This window comes from Pteronotus mesoamericanus, unplaced genomic scaffold, assembly GCF_021234165.1.
Source record: "Pteronotus mesoamericanus isolate MK-2021 breed Mesoamerican mustached bat unplaced genomic scaffold, CSHL_Meso_final scaffold_31, whole genome shotgun sequence".
Taxonomy (NCBI): domain Eukaryota; kingdom Metazoa; phylum Chordata; class Mammalia; order Chiroptera; family Mormoopidae; genus Pteronotus; species Pteronotus mesoamericanus.
In genome coordinates, this window is record NW_026555312.1 from 29,187,975 (window position 1) to 29,199,078 (window position 11,104).

Below are 11,104 nucleotides of genomic sequence, written 5' to 3' on the forward strand. Positions count from 1 at the left end.
TCTACTTAATCATATATTGTTAGACAGATATATACATTTGTCTCTAGAATGCTCATTATATTTCATCGATCTACTTGATTATTTCTGTGCTGGTGTCATGTGGTTTAATTGCTGAGACTTTATAATGGGTTTAAACTTTTTAAATATTTTATAATTAACTTTGACATTTAAAAAAATAAATAAAATCAATCTGCATTTAAGAAGAAAGAAAGAGAGAGAGATGGAACTCCTACCTTTTGTGACAACATGGATGGAACTGGAGAATAGTAACCTAAGTGAAATAAGCCAGTTGATGAAAGACAATTACCATATGATCTCACCTAAAAGTGCACTCTATTCAACAAAATAAACCAATGAACAAAATAAACCACAGGCACGGAGACATGGAGCAGACTGAAAGTGACCTGAGGTGATAGTGAAGGAGGACAATGGTGAAAAGAAGGGGAAGGGACTAGACAAAGAACATGTATGAATGACCTATGGACACACAACAGAGTGGGAATTGACTGTGGGAGCGGGGTGTGGGGGTTGGGTGGATGGAGGTGGATAAAGGGGTAAAAACTGAAACAACTGTAATAGAATAAACATGATTTATAAATTTAAAAATAAGTAAATAAATAAATAAAATCAAAGAGTGTCTTTTCTTTAGAATATTAAATCTAAGCTTATTACTCAAAAAATTATAAAAATATATAAACACATCTATTTCTTCTCTTTACCCTTATATGGATGTAAAATTATATATCAAAGGTTTTTTTTTGTTGTTTTTTTTGTTTTTTTGTTTTTTTGTTTTTTTCTTCAGGGGAGAGCGCGAACGCAGTCCCCCACTACCACAAATTATGCAGTCGAGTTTCCCACATTTGGGGAAATCGCAGGGGTCAGCACATCCGGAGTGCAATGGATAAGCCTCGCCCTGGGAAAACCACCTTCGTGATCATGGTATCTCCCCTGCCAGGTAAGTATATATATCAAAGGTTTTTAATTGATGAGCTGTCATTTGAATTTAACCTGTAGCTGTGTTTTATTTAGCTGTCACAGTGCTTTAAAAAGTATGATCTAATATTTAAAAATTGGGAGATTTTACATAATAATCTGGATTTGTGACAATTAGCATACCCTGTAGGTCCACACTGACCACAGCGTAGGGCTTCTGCTAGGTCATGCCTTCTCCAGTTTGCAGGCTCACTCTGCCCTTCTAGCTCTTTATGTGTTTATTGTTGAAATTCTTGAAAGAGTGGTATTATAGATGATTTGTTTTCTTTTTTTTTTGAATTTTAATTAATTTTGTTTCAAAAATGTTTTTATAGCAATGAATAAAAACAATAGCTTTTGAGGCACTTGTTATAGGTTTAATAATTAATCTTTCTATATTCTTCTTAGTCAAATGGCACTTCTAGTATCAGTGTACATTTTAGAATGGAAAAGTAAGAAGAGAAATGAAATGATAGCAATTTAGATTGCCAGAGGCTTTCTTGCTCATTTCTTTGTTAGCTAGTTGAGTTATTCTGTGTTTGACTTGCGGTTTCTAGTAATGCCAGATGTAAGAATGCCCTGGAGTAAAGACAGGGGAAGCAGCCATGTTACAAACATCTCCTTTTTCATCTGGGGGAGGATGAGCCGTCACTGTGCTGGGACTCCTCTCGAGTCCCCTGGGGTTTGTTCAGCCCAAACTATGTCTGTGCCTGAGATAGATGTGGAATTTTGATAAACTAGCTGCCATCAAGAAGTGATGTTAAAATCCATGATAAACTCAGGGAACTCTGGGAAAACATTTTATTAAGACTCCCTAACAATTGCTATCATTTATTAGATGTTTTCAAAGTCAAGATGCTTCACGCACAAGAAGTGCCCTGCTGTCTTGTTATGTATCCCATCCTCTCCCTTGCTGTGCAGTGCTGACCCTGGCTGATAGTATCCATATTCATGTGAAGTTTCTCCTTCATCTTGTGGTAGAGATCTGCAGCAAAGCAAGGAATGTTTCTTTAGGTAGGTTGTATTGAGAATACACTTATTTGGGCAACAAGATCTCCCATGATAGGAGCTAACAGAAGTACATCAGTCACCAAAAGACTCAGAAAACTTAATTTGGGGGATACAAGATGACCACAGAGGAACATATCTTTTTAAAGATCTATAACACTTCTTAAAAAGTTTGACTTTTTTATGCCCATATACCAGAGTTTTTTAAACTCTGTAAACTGTGTGATATCTTGGGGCAAATAAGACCTGTTGGGGGGTTGTCCTGTGCACTGTAGTATGTTTCCTGGTATCCTGGAATCTGTCTACTAGGTGCCAGTAACAACTACCCTCCCCTGCAGCATGACAGCCAAAACTGTCTCCAAAGATTAACGAATGTCTCGTGGGGGGCAAAATTGCCCCTGGTTGAGAGTCACTGCTGTAGACCCTCTGAGATCTTTTGGCTTTTACAGAATGGTTCAGATTTTGTCTTCAAAGATCTCAAATGGGACTGGTAAGTCAGGAAAACTGTGTTTCCTCTCTGGACCCCTGAAGGAAAATGGGCACACTTTCAAAGTGGAGAACCCATTTTCCCATCCTGTGTCTTTACTAACCTGCCCTTTTGCCTTGGGTTGAGTTCCTTCATCAGTCCTAGCCTCTTGACCTTTCATTAAAATAATAGAAGACCTAATTCCCAAGGCTGACTGAAGACTAAATGGGGTAATATACGTGAACTGGCAGCTATACTGTAGGTACTTTGGTTCTTCTCATTATTGCCCCTTATGCAGTGCCTATCAGCTCCTACACAGAATGATCTTTTTTAGGTTAAAGCATAACAGAACAATAGTTTCCTGTCTCCATGAGCATGCAGTCAACCTTGACTACTTGGCTACCCAGACAATGAGACCTGGAGCTCCTCTCTCCTTAAACCTGGGTGGATTTATTACTTTCTGAAAAGGCTACTTGAGCTCACCTGAATGGTAACCATGATGACTCAGAGCCCAGGCCCACCACTTGTCATTGCACCCTCCCATACTCTCCTGAAATTGCCATTTTATAATGCAGTTCAATGGTTTCAGATAAATAAAGTGTATTTATTTTTATGATTTTTGTAAAAAAAATCCTAAAGACACAAGATAGTGTTTGAAGCTCCAAAACCTGACTTCAGGTTTCCCTCTCATAGCGCATTCCCTTTCGACCACATGAACACAGCAACTACACAGACTGGGGTCTATTCTAGTGGCATTCTTGAGGCTGAGAGGCGAGAAGTCCGAGGGAACACACTGGGCTTCTAATGTCCTTGTGCTTCCTCTGCTAGTGCTGGAAACCTAACCAAGCTTTCAGAGATGGATGGAATTGCTTTTTTTTTTTTTTTTTTTTTTTTTTTTAAGATTTAGTTTATTTTTAGAGAAAGGAAGGGAGAGAGAGAAAACATCAATGTGCGGTTGTATTTTGTGTGCCCATTGCTGGGGATCTGGCCTGCAACCCAGGCATGTGCCCTACACTGGGAATCGAACCAGTGAGCCTTTAGTTCGCAAGCTGGCACTCAATCCACTGAGCCACACCAGCGAATTCTGGAATTGCTTTCTGAGCCACCTTCCCCTGCAATATGCTACAAAGGCTGTTTGAATTCCTTTGCTTCATGCTCCTTTCCTCTTTCCAGATTCTGAATTTTGTTTAGTTAACAGTTCAGGCAGAAAAAAATCATCAATTTCTATACAATTTCTAAAACATAATTTGTGTGTGCATATGTGTGTTTTTAAGAAAATTCATAGCTCTTTTCATTAAGACCTCTAAGTCCTCATAAGTAAGTACAGAAGAATAAAATGGAAATAATCAATTGGGAAATTTTTGACTGTTTTAGTACATATCAAAATCAGAATAAAAAAGTTAAATTCAACCCTGACCAGTGTGTCTCAGTTGGCTGAATGCTGTCCTGTAAAGCAAAAGGTCTCTGGTTCAATCCCTATCAGGGCACATGCCTGGATTTTGTGTTTGGTCTCCGGTCAGGGTAAGAGTGAGAGGCAACCGATTAATGTTTCTCTGACATCGATGTTTCCATCCCTTTCTATCTCTCTCCTTTCCCCTCTCTCTAAAAACAAATAAATAACATCTTTAAAAAAAGAAATTAAATTTATTTCTATGTATATGCTTTTTAATGTAGACTGTCTCTGGGAGATACAAAGATCATTTTTGCTGGGGAGAGGATAGTGCAGGGAGGAGGCTTAGCTTTCATTCTCTATACTAATGGACCTCCTGCATGTCTGTGATGCCAATGTGTTTGTTAAAAAATATAATAAAGTTTAAAACATAAAATAACAAATAAAAACACTAAATATTAAGACAGAAGCTTCCTAAGATAAGGAGGAAAAAATAAGGAGGGAAGGTTGAGGCAGCTTGCAGACATATATAGGGTGGTGCAAAAGTTTATAATTGATCATATGGAAAATAATACAATAACTAATAAATAATAATACAAAAATAAATTCTGTGTTTCACATAAAACTGGCAAACTTACTTTTGTCCAACCCTGTATTTAACAAAAGAGAGGAAGTCAGTGTTGAGGAAAGATGCGTAGGGCCCAGGATACAAAAAGTCATACCAAATGGAGCTCTAGAGTTGAGGGGGGGTGGCTTGAGGTTGGGTTGAGTTCAGAAATTTTCCCGTGGCCAGAACTCAGAGTGAGATGTGACCATCTCTAGGTGATTCATCGCCCTTGTTTAGAACCAGTGCTTAAATCTGTGCTATAGGATGCCTCAGTGAAACAGGATATATTCTTAACAACTATTCTCCAGTAAATGTGCTAGTGAGAGTTGTTTTCTGTAAGGTCCCTCAATGTGGGCTTCAGGCTAATGCCTAACTATCACACAGAGGGGCAAGTCTTTCCCAAGGTCTTAGCTCGCTGGTGGGCTGGTAAGCTAAGGATGGAATGTAGAATAGATGGACTGCATATCTTTGTGTAATCTCTTATAAGTGTTATTTCTTAAAAACTAGCTTTTGCTAAGACTTGGATAGGAGAGATTAAAGTTATAATCTCTGGCAAGAACTTCAATGTAGAGACTCTGAACTGTCCATAAGGGGCAAATCTATATACTTGTATGATCACCCACAGCCCATGTTAACTGTTGGCCCAGAGAAACATAAAATGATTGGATTTTCTCTCATATGGAGAGGGACAGAGGGGAAAGTGTTTTGTTTTTTAACCTGTCAAAGGCAGACAGAAAAATCCTGACAGCATGTAAAACCAGACTGTGCTTTTCCCGAGGAAGTCAGAAGTGTGCCTGCTACAGGGAGCTGTAATGGTGAGCTGTATGTTTACACAATTAAATCTGGTTTTACCACAAGTTCTTGCATCAATCAATATTTTGACTTAGCAAAGCCTACTCCATATCAGTTAATCAGTATTATATCCTGCTTTCCCACGTTCCTTTGTCAATCTGGCTGTGCCCCCAAAGGTGGGTGTTAGTATAAATTGCAGATCTGCCAACATCAGGTGCTGGGGGCCCCAAGGAGAGCCCCAGTTCAATCCCTGTCAGGGCACATGCCTGGGTTGTGGGTTTGGTTTCTGGTCAGAGCAAGAACAAGAGCCAACCAATTGATGTTTCTCTGACATCGATGTTTCATCAGTACATTTTGCTGTAAGTCCACCTGACCATAGGCTGTGAAGTGGCGAGGGTCATTGCTGCCTTCAGAGTGCAGGGATGCTGAACTGCTTTGGGGGGTGCTTATGTACCATAGGGAAGCTGAAGAATTTAATCAATCTTTGTAGCCATTTACTGCTTCATATATCACAGAGCAGAAGAGATTATGTCATAATTACACGCTCTTCATTCTGAAAGGCTCGGTACATCTGTGGTGGCCACTAGCACTTAAATCTATGGGAAACATGTGTACCACAATGGAGGTTAATAATGAGTGGACACTTTTCCAGGAGCTGAAAAGGTTTCTGTAATCATGGACGATTGCTACACTGGCTTAAAAAGAGTGACAAGCTGAGTCACTTGACTGCAAATGAGTTGTGGGGAATGTCTGGGTTGGTCTTGAGTTTCTCATGGTGTTGAGGGTGGATATGCTCTGGGGATCAGTCCCAGGGCCTGGCTAGAGGAGCTAGGGTCCCTGCAGGGCTGTGGCCAGAGTGCAGGGCTCTCCCACAGGCCCTGACTTCTCCCCTCTCTGAGGAAATGCAGCAGACATTTAAACATTTCCAAACCAAACAAGACACCCTGAAGGATTCTCCTCCTGTGGCCCCATCATCTGCCTCAGGCCGGATTTGAAAATATCAAACAAGGCAGTGACAGAGGCTGCTCTGCTAGGAAGAGGACTGGCAGGAAGACAGGACAACAAAGGCCGTCGCCGCCCCGTGCTGAGCATCTGCGCTGAGATTCACGGGCTGCGTTTAAAAACTCTAGAGGCAAGAACACAGGGTGGTCTTCCAGCCACAGTCCAGGGAGGGTTGTGATCTCCCACCCTTCCTCCACTGTCCAAAATAAAAGCGGGGGTGGCACTGAGGATTTCAATTTCTCTTATCAGTTCTTTTTAACCGGGGCATACTTGCTTTCAGATTTTTAATGCTTATTTCTCAGAGACCATTCTTGTACCCTAATTTGTTCTAAAAAGCCTCTTCATGCTCTATCCTGCCTTAATAGCTCAATTAGATTTAACATTTCACCTGGGCTTTGATGGTAAAGGAAATAGAAGCCCCAGAACCAAACCTTCTATTTCTCCTCGCAGTTGCCGCTTGTTCCATGAGAACAAAGCCTGCTCAGAAATTCTGAAAAGCCTCATCTGATGTCAGCACTGAATTTGGGGAAGAAAAATGAAAGTTGTAACTTCAGCCTTGTTCTGCATGTAATTGTTAATAGAATTGTGGTTTCCCTTTTACTTTTGTAATCTTGTTTTCCAAATTAAAATCCCTCAGTGACTCAGTCTCTGCCTGGTCTGAGAAACAAAGAGCCCTGCAGGATCATCCAGGAGCACCAGGTTGTGAGAGTGCTTGGGCTTCTGATGCACACAGCCCCTCAGGACCCTAGCAAGCGCTAGACCCTACCCTTTCCATGGGGCTTGGCACACCTGATCTCCTCCAGGCCCGTGGGATGTTTTAATGGTGTGAGCTGTGCCTCGGGTGGTTTATGTGCTTCCTGGACACACAGCTAGATACATGCCATGTGCACCACATAACTTGTCAGGGTGGCTGTTGTGGATGCCCTGGCACAATAGGGATGCCTGCCCTTTCAGCAATGCCTCTCCCATTTCGGCTGCCAGCTTGTCCTCTCTTGACCACCCGATCCAGATGTGTGGAGTCTGATGGATTCAGGTTGGAGTTTCAGCCCTCTCAGTTACTAGCTGTGTTGTGGTGAACAAGTCTGCCCATCTAGGAAATGGCTTTAGCAATATGAACCGCATAAGGCTATTTGAAAAACTTACAGATTTTGCATGCAAGTTAGCAGAGAGCCTGATGCATCAGGAGCCCAACGGAGAGCTGCTTCTCAATATTCATCATACATTAGGAATCATAATTCTTCCCCAGCTCACAAGGGAAACAGCTTTTCCCTGATCTTTCTTCTCTTTGGGAGGTGTGATTCTGGATGCAGGGACTATATCTGATGCAGTTTCAGGAGCAACATGGCCTCCCACAGGGGACTGCGGAGCAGAACCTCTGAGGCTTTGCCCAAAAGAAGGAGATTGGCTGTGGTTGAGCTTACTTACATGCTGGCTCTAGAGTGTTTTCTAGCTGAAGGAAAAAATATCTGGCTTCCAGATCATACAAGCAAGGGGACATGCACAGGTTGCCTTGAGAACCCTGTGCTGGAAGCTTTTCTGGGCTTCGCCTCCATCTCCTCCACATGAAACAATATAAGTGTGACAATAATGGCTTCACAGGCCATGGGAGAGACACCGTGGGCAGTGCTTAGGAAATGGGAGTGGGGAGGTCCTGGATAAAGTACAAATGACAGTGGCTAGAGCCCCTAAAGTGGAGAGTGGAGGGAGCAGCCAAGCTTTCTCCACAGATCAGGGCTTACTTTGGGGGAGCAGGAAGTGGAATGGCCCCCAGTGATTACCAGGAAAGAGAGAGAAAGGAGGTCGACCGTTCCATATATCTTGGGGCCCAGACTCAGTGAAATTCAAACTTCTGGCAGGTGACATGTGCTGTCTGAAGAATAGAGTCTCTGCCCAGGCCTCTTGGGAGTCTTTTTATCTGTGAGAAAGCAGCTCCCAGGCTGGAAGGTAGGATGGAGCCCTTCCGGAAGGCACTGATCTCCCAGCTGCTCCTCAGACCTCCTCTGTCTCTTGCATATACTTATGCCAAGGGGACTGGTGATTCAGCCCTGGGATGGACATAGCCCCTTGGGACTGGAGAGTTGAATATTTATCAGTTGGATTGTTGTGGAATCAGGGCACTCTGAACTCCAGGACTTTTATTTTTTCCCAAATGATCTTGGTGACTGTGTGCCGTGGCTCTCCCTGGCCCAATGTCTAGTCTGTGGTGTTTTTCCTTGCTCAGATAGTGTTTCACAGAGGCAGGTTTGGTAAAATGTATTTCCGTTCTGATAAAATATATTAAAATATATTTCCATTCTAAATAAGTTGGTGCCTGTTTTGAATTAATCACCTTGATGCACAGTAATTAGGTATAGATGCATCAACAAGAGAGTTTTTTCTTTCAGGAAGGAGGTACTAATTCTATTTATTATAGTATAGTGGCATATACTATGGGCCTGAAGATTTTCCCCTAAATGAGACTTCCACTTTCTAAAATGATCCTCCCTAAATTATCTAGAAGTGGCTTTAGCAGTTTAGAAAATTTGAGCATGCACAACTAGAGAATTCTCTTACTTCCCCAGAATCCAAGCAGATGCCAAGTAAAACAAAAGTACGTGAGCCTTTCAGCCAATGCCTGGCAGTGGAGACTTGGAGAGATAACTGTGGCCTCAGAGGACTGCAGTCCAGCTTCAAAGACTGCTTTGCTAACTTTGGGACAGGAACTCTTGAGATATTTTTTTGATTCCTCTTCTCTAGATCTCTCTCTCCTCTCTCTGTCTCGCTCCCTCCCCTTCTCTTCCTACCCTTCTTTCTCTTTTCATCTCTCTCTATTCTTCCATCTCTTCTTCCCTTTCTCTCCTCATTCATTTCCTCTCTCTCTCTCTCCCTTCTCTTTCTTTATTCATCTGTCCTTCTCTCACCCTCACTCTCTTTCCTTCTCTCCTTGCTCCTGCTTCCCTTCCCTTCCACTCCCTGTATCTCTCACTGGGTATCCCTCTTCTCTCTGCCTCCCTTCCCCCGGTTCTGCCTGATTCATTTGTATCTAGGGATCATTATTTGTGCACACTAAAACCTTTCTTTGCCTTTCTTTGCCTTCTTTCTGGTCTATCCTCAAAAGGTTTTATATCCAATAAAGGAATTTTTTTTTTGCCTCACCTGCTGCAGTCATCACATCCTTTGTCTGGAGAATTCTGACACCACTGCTGTGTTTAAGTACCTACACTTACAACTCAACTGAGGCAGGGAGACTTCAGCGATTCCACCTGACTCTTCTTTGCAGAGTTTGGTAGAATAAAACAAGGGACTTCCTTGTTTTGAATAAAAATAGTGAGGTTGTGTTTTGTGGTGCAGGACTCAAAATTAGTCTTTGCATTTCCCCAAGGGCCAGTAATTAATCATAGAAGTATTTGGGTGGGCAAGATATTTTTTAAAAAAACCTTTTAGGTTGCCTAACTAATCAATAGATAAGCCATAAAACACACTCTCCTGAACCTGAAAATATTTGTAATTCCAATTGCGTTTCTAGACCTATGGTTTTCAGAGCGTGGTCCCTGGACCGACATCAGCATTACCTGGGAACTTAAATATTAGGAATACTAACTCTTGAGCTCTGCCCCATATGAACTGAATCAGAAACTAGGGTTGGGCCCAGCAGCCTATATTTAACAAATCCTCCAAATGATTCTGATGTGCACTGAACTTTGGGAATCCCTGCTTCAGAGCGAAGATCGATCGCCTTTAAGCCGGTGTCTGCAATGTTAGAAGCAAAGTTCTTATACGAGATGTTGGCGAAAACGTATGAAATAAACGGAAATCAGAAAACATGGGTTGCACTCCTAATAGAAATAACCTAGTGAAGATCTGTAAATAAGACCAACATCCCCACGTCATCGCGATATGGAAAAAGTAACACAAAATGAGTCTCCTGAGTCCTGAAAGAACTGAGAATCACGGAAAGCAGGTTGGAGGTGGGGAGAGCAGTATGCTTCTTCGTGCCACTAGGGGGCGCGCTGGCTTTTCCAATGTGGTCACTTCCAGAGACGCAGCGTTTTTTGTCTTTGAGGTCCTGTCATTCTTTGTATAAACAAGTTACGTTCAAGTGTTTAGGATATAAATTACGACCATGCCGGCAGCCTCGGAAGGAATGTAAACACAGCACTGTGGTCGGAGCAAACTCTGAAACTGACTTCATAATTTATAGCAGGCCTTGGGTAGCTCAGTATAAAGGGAGAAAAAAGACCTATTTAACTGCAAATATGATAATGGAGACACAAAAAACTTTAAATCACTGCTAAATTTTGGGAAATACAGGGGGAAAAGCATAAAGATTAGAAAGATAGTGAAAACTTTTTAAGAAAAGAGGTTTGACTAGGGAGAAGTCTTTGGACTGAAATTCACTTGGAATACAAAAACCTGTGTGTGAGACATCTACTGGGTGGTATTAGTGCCTGGTAATTGGTTGGGAGAGACCTTTCAGGGAACGAGTAACAAAGGAGAGTTTTCAAAAGCGAAAGCAAAAACAAAACAAAAACCTACCCCGGAGCTGGAGAAGAAAACCAAAGCGTGATTTTGAGAGAGAACCTCTACTCCCGAGATCTAGGTTGCCACTGCCGCTGTTGAGTTTGAAGTGCTGCTGAGACAAGGCTGGGCTAGGTAAGAACAAGTCCTCCTGCATCGTGGGCCTATATTCTCTGTCATTCATAGCTTCACCAACTCCTTGCCCTTAGCATTCATGATTGGGAACTCTTGGGAGGCTGATCAAGAAAAGAACCAGAGCTGTGAGGGGATCCCTGAGGGAAAGCATCAAAACTCTCATGAAAAGGAAGGAGGGAGTATAGGGCACAAAGAAGAGAAATGTGGGGGTTAGAGGGTGCCAAAGCTAAGCAGG

The 11,104-nt window shown here is 42.1% G+C and overlaps 1 non-coding gene across 1 annotated transcript; it reads right to left on the reverse strand.

Annotated features, from left to right (window-relative positions):
* Nucleotides 1-799: 799 nt before the first annotated feature.
* On the reverse strand, nt 800-963 carry LOC129085790 (U1 spliceosomal RNA). The gene has a single exon (XR_008530738.1). It is a non-coding gene; the product is annotated as a U1 spliceosomal RNA (small nuclear RNA).
* Nucleotides 964-11,104: the final 10,141 nt, after the last annotated feature.